This window comes from Anolis sagrei, chromosome 1 (assembly GCF_037176765.1).
Source record: "Anolis sagrei isolate rAnoSag1 chromosome 1, rAnoSag1.mat, whole genome shotgun sequence".
Taxonomy (NCBI): domain Eukaryota; kingdom Metazoa; phylum Chordata; class Lepidosauria; order Squamata; family Dactyloidae; genus Anolis; species Anolis sagrei.
Genome location: NC_090021.1, coordinates 138,060,495 through 138,075,211, shown reverse-complemented (window position 1 = coordinate 138,075,211; position 14,717 = coordinate 138,060,495). Strand labels below are relative to the sequence as shown.

At 39.4% G+C, this 14,717-nt stretch overlaps 1 long non-coding RNA gene across 2 annotated transcripts in view; it reads left to right on the top strand.

Moving 5' to 3' along the window:
• The window catches only part of LOC137095910 (uncharacterized), a 117,538-nt gene that overhangs the window by 65,654 nt on the left and 37,167 nt on the right, over positions 1-14,717 (top strand). The gene's annotated exons all lie outside the window — the stretch shown is intronic.

The window sequence follows — 14,717 nt, the reverse complement described above, 5'->3', positions numbered from 1 at the left end:
CAGTAAAACAAACACAACAGTAGAAAACATAGCAAATCAATAAGTTAAGCAAGCAATAACGACAATAACAATACATCATGACACTTTAAAACTGGGCCGGCCAGCGCAATGGGGTACAGGGTTAAAAGTGCTAGAGTGGTAGGAGGAGCATGGGAATAAAATAGTACGGTGTGCAGTAATGTTAATTGTGCTAAAGTGCTTCTAGGACTTGGGTGGGGATTCCTAATCTGAGAAGGCACATCGGAACAGCCAAGTTTTTAGGTTCTTTCTGAAAGCTGCTAAAGTAGGGGCCTGGCGAAGATCTTTTGGAAGGGCATTCTAAAGTCGGGGGGCTGCCACAGAAAAGGCCCTGTCTCGTGTCCCCACCAGGCGCGCTTGCGACGTGGATGGGATCACGAGCAGGGCCTCCCCAGATGACCGGAGCGAGCGTGTGGGTTCGTAGGTGGAGATGCGGTCACGCAGGTAGGGTGGTCCCAAACCGTTCAGGGCTTTGTAGGTAAGCACCTGCACCTTGAATTGGGCTCGGAAAATAAATGGCAGCCAGTGGAGCTCCTTAAACAGAGGGGTTGACCTCTCTCTGTAATGAGCCCCAGTTAGCATCCTGGCTGCCGCCCGCTGGACCAGTTGGAGTTTCCGAGCCGTCTTCAAGGGCAGCCCCACGTAGAGCGCATTGCAGTAATCCATTCTAGAGGTGACCAAGGCATGGACCACCCCGGCCAGATCAGCCTTCTCGAGGTACGGTCGCAGCTGGCGCACAAGTCTCAATTGTGCAAAGGCCCTCCCGGATACCGCCGACACCTGAGCCTCAAGTGTAAGCGACGAGTCCAGGAGGACACCCAAACTGCGGACCTGTGGCTTCAGGGGGAGTGTAACCCCGTCCAGCACAGGTAGCCACCCTATACCCCGATCCGGTTTACGATCGACCAGGAGGACCTCTGTCTTGTCAGGATTGATTTTCAGCTTGTTCTTCCTCATCCAGATCGACACAGTGGCCAGGCACTCGTCCAGCACCCGGGAGGCATCCTTGGCATTAGGTGGAAAGGAGTAGTAGAGTTGTGCGTCATCCGCATAGAGATGGCACCCAACTCCAAAACTCCGGATGACCTCTCCCAGCGGTTTCATGTAGATGTTAAAAAGCATGGGCGACAGAATAGAGCCTTGCGGGACCCCACAGGTCAAAGGCCAGGGGTCCGAGCAGGCGTCTCCCAGCTTCACCATCTGGGTTCGACCCTCTAGGAAGGACCGGAGCCACGATAGAACCGCACCCCCGAGGCCCATCCCAGAGAGACGACCCAGAAGGATACCATGATCGATGGTATCGAAAGCCGCTGAGATGTCCAAGAGAACCAACAGAGTCACACTCCCCCTGTCCAGCTCTCTGCGGAGGTCATCCACCAAGGCGACCAGTGCCGTCTCGGTGCCATGACCAGGCCTGAAACCAGATTGTGACTGATCTAGGTAGTTGGTATCATCTAGGAAGCTCTGGAGCTGGGAGGCGACCACCCGCTCCAGCACCTTACCCAAAAAAGGGAGGTTGGAAATTGGCCTGTAGTTACTCAGCACCGTGGAGTCAAGGGAAGCCTTCTTGAGGAGTGGACGAACCACAGCCTGTTTCAAGTTAGATGGAAAAATCCCTTGCTCCAACGATGCGTTGATAATCAATACAAACCAATCAACCAACCCCTCCCTGGCTGATTTAATGGATCCTGCTGCCCAGGTGGTCCTGAAGCTGTGGAATACTACAGAGTTTATAGCATAATCTGTAACTTTGTCTAACCGTGCCTGAAATGGAGCAAAGCCATTTAAAAACAAAAAGCCCAGAATAATCATTGGTAATAACTGTGTATTATGAAAGCAACAACCTTCCATTCACAGTGAATCCAGGCTCTTAGGCTTGTGCTAACAAGTTCGTAGTTAGCCTTTCCACTGTCATGGATACATAATAATTCATGACAAAGAGATGAGGGAAAAAAGCCAAGACAAGACATTTTTCTGCCCAAGGAAAGAACAAGATGGCGCTCTTCATTTTATTTATGGAAGCCAATGGAATTGGCAGCTAAATCTTATTTCTTTATTTTGATGTTATTAATAGAATTTCCTGAAGACAGGAGGCTCCCCCCCCCCAAAGAAATACATGCAGCTCATACATCTTCCATTAAAGGTTGAGAATCCCATATCCAGAATTCCAAAATCTGAAATACTCCAAAATCCAAAATTGTCCACATGGGTGGCTGAGATAGTGATATTTTTTGCTTTTTGATGACTCAGTGTTCATACACTTTCTTTCATGTATAAAGTTGTTAGAAATATTGAGTATAAAATTACCAAGGCTATCTATAAAAGATATATATGAACATGTATTTCATGTTTAGACTTGGATTCCATCTCCAAGATATCTCATTATATAAGTATATACAAATACAGGTGTTCTAAAACCTGAAATTTCCCAAATCTAAAATGCTTCCAGTCTCAAGTGTTTTGTATAAGAGATACTCCATCTATACCTTGCCATAATTGCTCACTTCCAGCACCTGCTGCCTGAGATAACTGCTTCTCTGTCCAGTGGCAGTCGGGATTTGTGGAATAGATCCAGAGAAGTATGGAAACTACAGCATCCCGTGTTTAAAAAATGCTTAAAAATTGAGCAACTCCAGAAGAAGTTTGTTTGTTTGTTTGTTTATTTAAAACATTTCTATTCTGCCCTTCTCACCCTGAAGGGAACTCAGGGCGAAGCACAACATACAAACAGCAAACATTCAATGCCGGGATATGAATTCATTATATGCATACATAAACATTTAAAACATTTGTCCCAATATTAAAATACACTTTGGGTTTCCCAGAAGGTAGGGAAGATAGGCAGACAAATGTCAGCATTCTGGAGGAAGCAAAGACCACTAGCATTGAAGTTAATGATTCCCTGCAATAAATTTTGCAGGGTATCATTGGCCACATTGTGCAAATGCCTGATCACTGTCTCCCAAAGCAGTTACTTTATCCTCATTTCAAGAATGAAAAATGGAATGTCAGTAGACAGCAAAAGAGATTTAAAAACAGGCTTAAAGCTCATCTTAAAAAGAGTGGAATAAACACTGGGAACTAGGAAGCCCTGGCTCTGGAGCATTCCGACTGGAGGTCAGCTATTCCCAACAGTGTTGTGGAATTTGAAGAGGCATAAAGAGAGTGCACAAGGGAGAAATATGCAAAGAGCAAGATGTATCAACCAAACCTTTGTTGGAACCACCTTCTCTCTGAAAATGTATCTCCCCCCCCCCCCCCCGGTGAAAGAGCATGTGGATCTAGAATAGGTCTCTACAGTCATTTACCAACTTATCACCAAGACTCTTCCCTTGGAAGACAATCATACTCAGCTGCAGGTGATAGTCTATGAATGAATGAAATACACAAAGTGATGTGCCTTTCAGTAAGACTTCAAGCACATGATAGGAGTGTAGAAGATGTAATGGCAGTAGCAAAATGTTAAGATGTTTAAAATTTGCAGTCAGTTGTGGAATGTGGCTTATTATATCAAGCTGAAGGCACGCTACATGTGGTATGATGAAACTGGTCACACCAATGTTAAAGAATGACAACAATTGAAACATGGACTTTGTTCCTGGTCCCTTAAAAAAGCAGCCATAATAAGTATGTGTGTGTGAGAGAGAGAGCAATATCAATGGGCAAAAATCAAAGATATGCAGATGAATTTGGAAAATTCTATTTGTCTGATTAATAACATTAATGGGCTAATCACTGTGAATTACAGATATCATTGTGATGTATTGATGGTGCTGTCAGGCAGAAAATGAAACTGTGCAATTGTAACTTTAAGGGATGAATCCCAATTTATTACCTTAAATAAAGTAGACAGATACTCATGCAGAAATTGCATTAAAATAGATCTGATAACTTGAGTTATGTGAAGATGAGAACAAGAGTGAAAAAAGAACCCAAGAGTACAGGAAATCTCTTGGTGACATTTATGTCTCTTCCTCATACACACAAGGTTGAATCAACAAGACCAGAGAACAATCCTAACCATATATGAAGAAGCATTCCACTTGCAGATAATGAGAACAGTTACACTACTATAATTTAAAGTTGCACGTTAAGTGCTCATTAATTCTGCAAATATTTTCACATTTTGGCTTCCCATTTTTATTAATTTATATCCATTCTCCCAGATTGAGATCCTGACAGACTACTAGCATTTCATAATTATTGATACAAAAGTATTCATTGTTAATAGTTAATATTGTGAATTTAATCCAATTTAATGTTTTCTAATTTATATTTTATAATTTTGATAAGTGACAATAATTTAATAATAATACTATTTATTAATGGGCAAGATCATATATCAGGAGACATAATTATGATTACAGAGCTCCATCATCATAACTATGGACCTATCACATTAGGATATACTCTGTTTCTGAGACTCTTTGAATATAATTCCATCACATTGAATGACATCACATTGAATTCCATCACATTGAATGACATCCATCACATTGAATGTAATTCCATCACATGACGTTTGTTCCATTCCATCAGTAAACTGTTGGAATCCGTCCACAAAATGTTGCAGTAGCAGAGTAATTGCACATGGGATTCTAGTTGTGTTTTTCAATTTAATACGGTTTTGAGGCAATGTGTTTGCATGTAATTGTAAAATCAATATGCATCCTGTCAGCTAGAACACATAAGAATGGTAGTTCAAGATTTCCAAGCTAAGTCTCTGTGCAATCTTAGGAAATGAAGTGACATAGGGAGGCATTCAAATGGATGGGCACCCCCGGTGGTGCAATGGGTTAAACCCTTGTGCCAGTAGGACTGAAGACTGGCAGGTTGTGGGTTCGAATTCAGGGAGATTGTGGATGAGCTCCCTCTGTCAGCTCCAGCTCCCTGTGTGGGGACATGAGACAAGCCTTCCAGAAGGATGGTGAAACATCAAAATATCTGGGCATCCCTTGGGCAACATCCTTGCAGACAGCCAATTCTTTCACACCAGAAGTGACTTGCAAATTCTCAAGTTGCTCCTGATATGGAAAAAAAAATCAAATGGATGGGAAGGGCCAACCTTCTGTGGTGTGATAAGCCAAAGCACATTTTAGAAACCTAAGAACTGGGTATGATGGGATCAGTATGCATTTTGTCTGAATACAGTATGCACCCAGTCCTAAAAAATATGGGATTCATACTGATTCATACTGATATAAACAGAGTATATCCCAACGTGATAAGGTCTTATATCTCCTAGTGCTACCCACAAAGCTCCACATATTTAGCAGTGCAGTCCCATCAAGAGAAGGATTTCTAAACCTCTGGAGAGTCGAGTAGTGTGTGATGACACCTCCAGTACTCTCTCAGTAGTGGGACCTTTGTGACAGACTGCAGCAATCCTTGCTGCTCCCTGTAAAAAGCCCCTTGCTCCTGGGTGAGGGTTAGAGATATCATTACACACTGCCCATTCCAGAGAATTAATTCCAGAGAATTAAAAATACTTCTGTTGACAGGGGTACATAGCTGTTAATCTGATTTACAGCAACTCCAGGAATTTCATAGGATTTTCTTGGCAAAGGATATTCAGAGTTGGTTTTGTCATCTCCCTCCTCTGAAACATAGCCTGCAGCACCTACTATTCCTCACTAGTCTTCAACTAGTCTTCAACCAAGTAATAAGCAGGACCGACCCTACATAGCTTCCAAGATCAGGCAAGATCTGATGCCTTAAGGGTCTGGTTTACAACATCATAAATAGAGAACAAGATCCTACCCACTATTAATATTCTATTAATTATTCATTCTTATTAATTATTAACACAAATGTTAAAGCTACCAATTAACTAAAATATTCTATTTAAAACACATGCTAAAAGTATAAGGCATGTTTGAAACAAAGTAAAAAAGATTAAAAACACGACCTCCCTTCTCAATTGAAAGATACTTCGGCCAAAATGAGTTGAGAGTACATAAAGCAAAAAGGATGTTTTGTTTTCTCTGAAAAGTGCAGAGAGATGGAGAGGGTCAATAAATCTTCCCATTATTTGTTTTATTTTGAAAATGTATTCTTCCTGTCCAAGAAATCTTCAAGGATGTTTTGTGCCGATGAGATGAAATATAGATGCAAAACATAACAAATAAAAATAAATAGCAGCATATATAGGGCCAGTGTAATGTAATGGTTGGAGTATTGGACTACTAATCTGAATCCCTGCTCAGCCATGGAAACCTATTGAGTAACCTTGGGAGAGTCACATTCTTTTAGCCTCAAGTGAAGACAAGGTCAAGAAACCCTCTGAACAAGCCTTGCCAAGAAATCCTCATAATATCTTCTCTTCAGGGTTTCCATAAGTCAGGAATGACTTGAAGGCACAAAACTATGACAGCAGAAAATATTAAACAAAATAATGAAAAACATGTAAAATTATAGATTTTTTAAAATTCGCACTCTTAAAAACATGAAGACTACTGAAGCCAAGAAAACCTGTAAGACAATTCTCGAAAGAGATAATTATAATGAGAATGTAGTGATTTATGTAGGATCACGGTTATACAGTCTGTCCTTGGCAAGTATATGCTAAACTGGATAGGCCAGAACCAGGTATGTAGCTTGAGAGGGGGGGTGCTTGAGGGGCTTCATCCCCCCTCTGAAATTCTCAGGGTGGTCGACAAGAAGGCCTTACTGGTACATGGCACGGTGGCGTCCTTGTTCGTGCCTGAGCCCATAGCGCATTCTCTTTCCTTTTCAGTGCCCCTGGTTTCAGCCTTCGATGCCGGGAGAGGAAGGGGAGTGCTTTGACAGCCTAGGCACCAAAGAGGATGCCACCGCACCACAAACCATTCAGAGGCCACAATAGGCCTTCGCGCCCGTGCACTTGGCAGGCCTTTATGCCTGCGCATTGAAGTCTTGTCACACTCGTGGCTGGAAGAGGAGTGCGTCAAGCCCATCGGCTGCCTTCTGTGACCCTCTGGATCCGGATAAACAAGAATCATTCCCCAGTCCCTGCCTTTATGCACAGTTGGGCACATTGGCTCTATGTGCCAAGTTTAGTCCAGATCCAGCATTGGTTTGGTTCAATGCCCTCTGGATAAGGGCACACTACAACTCCCAGATCCAAAGTCAATCACCCCCAGTCCCCGACTGTCCTGTATGATCAGTTGGCCATGTTTGGTCCAGATATGATGTTGGCTGCCTTCAGTGCTTTCTGGATCCAGGTAAACAACAACTACCATTTGAAAAGGGCAATCATTCCCCAATCCCTGCCTGTATGCACTGTTGGACTTGCAATTATTTCCATCCATCAGGACATCACTATCAAACAAGAAAAAGTAATTGAAGAAATGTCTGGGGGGAAGAAAAGAAGACCGATGCTATAAAGTAAAAAATAAGTCACAAAGAATTCTAAACATTTTGTTAATGAAAGTAAATAAATAACATTTATATTTAAACTGTTATGTTTATTCATATCATGATCTCATCACCATGCTCAATATATTCCATATGCATGGGGGTATTGGGATAACAATACAAAAGCTTTGCTAGGGTAGACCCTCTCTTTCTCAGACTCAGCCCTCTCTTTCTCAGACTGGCTATGGACCTGGCCGGGATAGAGAGGCCAACTCACCAAGTTGAAGAGAGGCCATATAGATTTATTACAATTTGGCCAAAATATATGCAAGCACAGCAATTTACTTCAAAATGTACAAGCATATATATACAGACATCTTGTACTGACAGCTATTCAGACTTCCTGCTTCCTCCCCTGATTGGCCAGAATAGAGGCTGGCTAGGATCTGTGCTGGGATTGGCTGGGAGGGAGAAAAGCAGTTGAGGATTGATCAGAGTGAAGAATTAATCACCTGTAGAAACACCCCTTGGGAGGGCACAGTTTGGGACAAACAAATGGTAAAGATATTTTGATGAACTTTTGATTCGGCCAAATTTCCATTTCCATGCCAAAGAAAGATATGGATCTTTAGAAACAAAGATACAAAACTTAAGGGACAAAAGTGATGATCTTGAGAAATCAAGAGCTTGGCTGTTAATAAAAGAGGTTTAAAAATGCACATACTCTAAGCTTCTGTTTCTGCAGGTAGTAATCTCTTCACTTCTAGTGAACCATATAGCTAGACAAACAGTTCAGGGTTTATCTGGGCTGATATGGGAAGTCACCTGTCTATGCATAAACAATGGGAAACAGTCAGAGGGATTCTCAGTGGATTACCTTTGCTGGCTAAAGGAGAATTGACTATTTCTGAGCTATGTCTTGATTTGAAGAGTCACAAATGGAGGGTGAAAGGGAAAGGAAGGTGTGTCAAATCAACCCTGATCAGGACCACCTTCCACCTGGAAACCAATGTCCTCACTGTGAAAGAATAGGGCTCCACAGTCACGAACGTATCCACTGCCAAGACAACACATTTGGAAGACCGTCATACTCAGACAACAAAGGATCGCCTAAGTAAGTATGTCTTGATACAGTTTATAAAACAGTTTATACATTTTACATACAAGAGATAGATACAGTATATGGAAAGATACAAATTACACAGAAAGTCATGAAAAATAGATACAATATATTAAAGGGTTAGATATGATAGAGTTTAGGGTCTTACAACTACTGCTGATTCAGCCTCGATCTTCTGATTCTTTGAATTTGCACAATTCTGGAAAAAGAGGGAAAATCATATATTTATTTCTGTGTCCCCGTTGAACTAGAAATCTTCTGGAGAAGTGGCTATCATGGCTCAACAACAAGAATAACCAGAGCAGAATTGGTAAAACCTAGAAGGATGGGGGAAAGAGGTGCAGAAAAGAAAGGCACATAATTTCCTTCTCTTCACTTTGGATTTCTATTTAGAATCACCTACCTTTTGGATTCTATTATCCAAGAAAGATAAAACATACAGGAAAAATACAATTTCTATATGTTTTATCTTTCTTAGAGATTAAAATATGGCTGAGAGCAGGCAGCAGTTAGGAGAGCAAACGTGAGAAACTGACTGGCAATGCAAGAAGAGGTTAAGGATCTCTTTGTCTCCCTTCCATCTTCTTTGTCTCTCCATGAGCCGCATATAAGTGCTTTGTCTGATAAATAAAACTCTGCATTGAAAGGAATTTGGAACTATACACGAGACACAGTTCCACCCTTAAAGAAGCTTCAAATATTAAGAGAGACATGATCCAAGATAGAGAAGTTGTGTTTTTTTCACTATGTCAAAACAAGAGCAATTTTCTATCTCCTCAGGGATGTGTATCCCACATTTTCTTTCATTTTTTAAATGAACAGCAAAAATACATGGCTGTATAAGAGTGATACTTAGCGATTCCCTTTCTGTTTTCTTCTTGTTTTGCGTTAAGTCCAAAAATGAATCTGGGGGAAGGGATTCTGAGATTTATAAATAAATGTGGGTGTACTTGCACTTGCTGGCAGACCACATAACTGATCCATTTTTAACATTTTATGTTATGTATAATTAAAGCTGGAACTGGAATTTATATAGGGCAAAATAGTAATTATTCAAAGCAGAGTTTAGTCAGGACACTAGGGATGTCTACTTGCAAAAAGAGCTATGACCTCTTTAATTCTGCCTGAGGACACCAGACCTCTGTAATAACAATCCCCAAACAGGCTTTTAAAAAACTATGCCTATAATATATTGTCTGGAATGGATGCTTGCCTGGGTTATGGCTCTGTAGATTGAGAAGCTATTGCAAAATGGAACATGCACATACATCATTCCTTGTGTTAGTTATCACAGTGTTTATAACTAGCTGTGCTAAAAGATGAGGTGTAAAGCAGTTTGACAAAAATATTGTTCCCCACCCTCATCTAACTCCCTGACTTTATATATTATTTTACTTTTTATGTGGCTGGTTCACCTTGCCAGTCCCTGTGTAAACTGCAAAACTTACATACTTACATACATGTTTAAAAACTCTGAAGGACAGCTAGCATTTAAAAAATGTTATTATATTTTCCCTGCATCTTTCTAACAAAACTAAAGAGAAGCATAACAATTGTTCTGTTATTTGGGGATTTGACAGCTACATGCCCTAGTGGGCAAATGTCCAGAGATAAAATAACAAAAAGAATGAAATAAAATATGTTGGGGGAAGGAAAAAGAGGAAAAGAAGGCCCGTGCATCAGAGTTCAGCCTAGGGCAGGCATCTGTCATGAATGGAAGTCAAAAGTGATATGGAAAGTGTCAAGAATCTCAGGCAGCTCTGCTCAATGAGACAGAAAAGGTCTGGATCTCACCCTGTGCTCAAGATCTTCTGCTGTGTAAAGACTAAATCTTTGCTGAAGGCAATAAAAATACCATGTTTTAATTTCTGCTTACATTTAGAATATCAATATCTTAAGTCAATTAGGTTTGCAGTTAGAGATGAGTTTTAAATAATATTGTTTTGTAACTCGGATTCCCTTCCCATTAGGATTGTGATTGAACAAGGGTTGAGTCTAGCCCCTTGGACTTAACTGCATTTTTCTTTGCTCTCCTATACTATGCGCCATAGTCACCATTGATTATAAATAAGTGGGCACTAGAAAAAAGTGGGTGTTACAAACATCATATAAAAGCTGACTGGCACAACCTGGGGATCACAACCAGATACAGTGAAGACATTTTGTGGAGTTTTTGTTGTTGCTTTTGTTTTGTTTTTGTTGTTGTTTTTAAAATACAATACAATTGTTTGATTTGCTCCTGATATGATAGATAAATAAATAGGTTTCAGAAGAAATAAAACCTGAACTCTCACTAGAAGCAAAAATGAATAAACTAAGGTTATCATATTTTGGACATAGCACTATGGATAAAGTGAGTTACTGGAAAAGATAGTAATGCTTGGTAAGGTGGTAAGAAGGTATGTAACGACAAAACCACATTCCAAGTAGATTCATTCAATTGAACAAGCCATTACCAGTTGAAAAGAAAAGATGATCAGGATATCAAGGGCTCACCATATTCATTTTTATAGCAACTTCCCAAATTCTGTAATATGTCTCCTCCATTTGCTGTCCAATGGTTAAATGTTTGTTTAATGCTAAGGATTCTGGACAAGGTTTCCAACAGAGGAAGCCTTTGAATAGAGAGAGAAGAAGGAAATTCAAATACCATGTGGTCCCTTGCCTATTTCTTTGCTCCTGATGCTGCCCAAGGTCATAGAAGGAGCAACTGGCTAGCCAGCCAGAGAACACGAGAAGATTCAGGATTTCAGAATGTATGGCTAGGCCATTTAGCAGCAGGAAATGTGTCTCTGAGCTTTCAGAATTGCAAATTATTCAACTATTTATTTTCACATATAAAAGCATACCATAAAAAGCATATGGTGGGGGCAACATGTGGCTGTTGCTGGAAAGGATTTTAAAAATATATCTCTTACTTAAAGGAAAGGTGAGATGCCAAAGGAGAAAAGGTGAAGTGGGGAAAAACTATGTGTAAATATATGGAGGGGAAAGAGGGAATGGTTGGGTGGGGCCCATCTGAACAAGTCCAAGTTGAATTGCTGTAAAAGAAATCCAGCTGAGAGGACAATAATAATCTATAATAATAACTTTATTCTTATATCCCACCACCATCTTCCCAAAGGGACTTGGGGCAGCCTATATGGAGGCCAAGCCCAGCATAAACAAGAAATTCAAAATTACATAATTCAAAACATAAAAATAAATGATATAATTAAAACAATTAAAGCCAAAAAAGTAAAAACATCATAAAACGTATCAATCAACATCAACCACCAGTGACTGGAAAAAGTGGGTATGTTCAGATTTGAGATGGCAGGACAAAACTTGTGCAAAACACAGAACAATAGGGCCGGAGCTGGAAGTAAAATGCTGGAAAAAAAAACCAAAACAATACATTAGAATAAGCAGAGCTTTCCCTCACCAGCCTGTAGTGAGCCAAGAGAGCAAAGAAGGTTATTCAGCATTACTTGGCTCTTTTTCCTTCCTCCTTGCCCAGCTCTTTCCCCATTCCAGGTGTCACCCCCTCTGGTAAGATCACCTAATACAGTTCCCATTCTTTGTATCCCTATAGCTACCCACTGTTTCCAGGCCAGTACTGTCACTAAGGGATTTCTTCCTTTACCTTGTGATCTAGAGAAGATAGACCAGATCACGAGACCCATGAATCTTACTTGGAAGTAGTGCAAAAAACAACTAACTAACATTTCCATATATAGGCTGCTACTTTGCAATAGATTATGTCATCGTGTGAACATTAATATGGGAAATCTGGAGGGTTTCAGAATCCAAGGTAGCAATGCAGATTTACTGGGGCATAGGTCACTTTTGTTGAGCTTACTTCTCAGTACACATGCAGAAATTCATGGTGTTTGGCTCTAAAGGTGGAATCATAAGTGCATTTACTAGAGGGTAAGCTTCAACAAAGACAGTGGGGTACATTTTGGAGTACAAATGCACAGGACTGCTTCATGCCTTTAAATCACTTGCTGAAAAAAAACAAAACCCCAGAATAATGTATTTGAAAAAAAGTCTGCAGAATACAAGAAATTGGAATGTTAAACTTGCAATAACCGAAGTAATTTAGCTTAGCTCTGTTAAGGAAATTTTCTTTCCCTCCTTCTAATTTCTTCAGTAACAGAAAATTTGGCATTAGAAACAATGAGAACCAGTCATGAAGAAAAAAGTCTAGGGGAGAGGTAAATGCAAGACAACACAGGTCTTGTCAACTTGTACAGAACCCTAGGGATTATTTACGGCCAGCTCTATGTCTCTTTGATAAGGTGCTGGCAATGGAGAGAGATGATATTTCAGTTTTATGGTCCACTTGTATAAGTTAATGGCTAATTGTAAAAACAACCCTTCCCTACTTAACACCTTTATTGGTATGTATCTTCAATGAAACTCGGGATTTTGAATTTGTTTTGAAAGTTGAAAGCTTTGAACAGACATTAAATAATCCTTTTGAGACAAGTAAAATGGCCAAATAAATTTTATCGTTGATGAAATTGAGCTTTCTGAGTGTATGCCTTGGCCAAGGTCACTCTCATGAGTAATTGGTATAGTGGGTTTTAGAACATTATAGGCCTGTTTTCTAGTCATATATAACAATGACTTGCCATATAGGCAGCAATTTACATTATGTCCCTTACATACATTCCTGCGTCAGTGAAAGAAAGATAAAAAAGTTTAGATGGAAAGAGAAACAGCAAGGTTTCTTTGCTGTCTTTTAACAACTGCATATGAAACTCTCAGTAATAGTAAGTTATATAAATATGCATGGGACAAAATATGTCGTATACCATTTAGGCCATTGGGTAACTAACTACACAACAGCAGACCTCATCCAATAATCAAATTTTGGCACAGTTCAGAATTGTTTGCAAAGGAAGATAAAGTCAGAGAGAAGGTGTTCTTGGAGTTCCAGGTTAGATTTCATATAGAAAACTAGGAAGAGAGGTAAAATAAGATTTAGCTAAAGGGAAAACATGAAGACACTATGTATAACTACTCTGATTGCTTTGAAATGTTATGTGATCTGTAGAATGTGCTTACAGACCCACTAACATATAGAAATACTAACAAACTCAAAATCTAGTTATTATTGTGTGGCATAAGCACTGGGTGCCTCTGAATTCTTCATAAATATAAAATTCAGACCATAAAGTAATCCCCAGCAAGTCAACACTCTTGGCAACTACCGTAGATGCTCGAGTTTAAGCCGACCCGAATATAAGCCGAGGCACCAAATTTTACCACAAAAAACTGGGAAAATGTATTGACTTGAGTATAAGCCGAGGGTGAGAAATGCCGCATTTATGAGTAAATTTCAAAATAAAAATATATACCAATAAAATTATATTAATTTAGGCATCAAAATTATATTAATTTAGGCATTAATTTTTTGTATATTTACATAAAACTGTAATTCAAGATAAATCTGTCCAACTCTGATTAAACCATTATTCTAACCTTCATCAATGTAAAAATGCTTACATGTCCTCCAATAATAATAAATAGAGTAAAATAATAATAAAAGAGTAAAATGATAGACATAATAATAACAATACAGTAAAATAATAAATGTAACAATAACAATAATAAAGTAAAATAATAAATTTAATAATAACAATAAAATAATAAATGTAACAACAACAACAACAACAACAAAGTAAAATAATAAGTAATATTGACTCGAGCCTAAAAAAAGGACTGAAAAACTAGGCTTACACTCGAGTATATACAGTACTTTGGACTAGTTAGTTAGGCATTTACTTTTCTTATCTGAGACAGCCATGCCCCCAGATGTTTCTACTTTTCCACAGCTGGGGTTGGAAATCTACTTGTGGCTCTCCATGCACTGGAAATCCATGGTGGATTGGCCAGCTAAATGAGATGAACAGAAGATAAAAGTGAATTTATAAAATGTTGACTTTTGTTTTCTCCATCTAATTAAAATTAATTACTTTATTAGGCGCATTAACTGGTCCTCTGGCTGTACCATCTTTTTGTTTTGTCTTTTTGATTTATTACCATTCCTACTCTTATTTATGCTGATGGACAACACATGCTTGTTTTAATACATTTTTTAAAAAATCAATCACTTTTTGATTTAAAGCTCGATTTTGCAAACACAATTAAAATGCAGCATGCAACAGAAAGCAATTACTGGGAGGACGGTGTCTTTAAACTTTGTCAGCACAAAAAAGAACCTGCCTGTGGTTTGAAGTGAAACTGTGGTAAA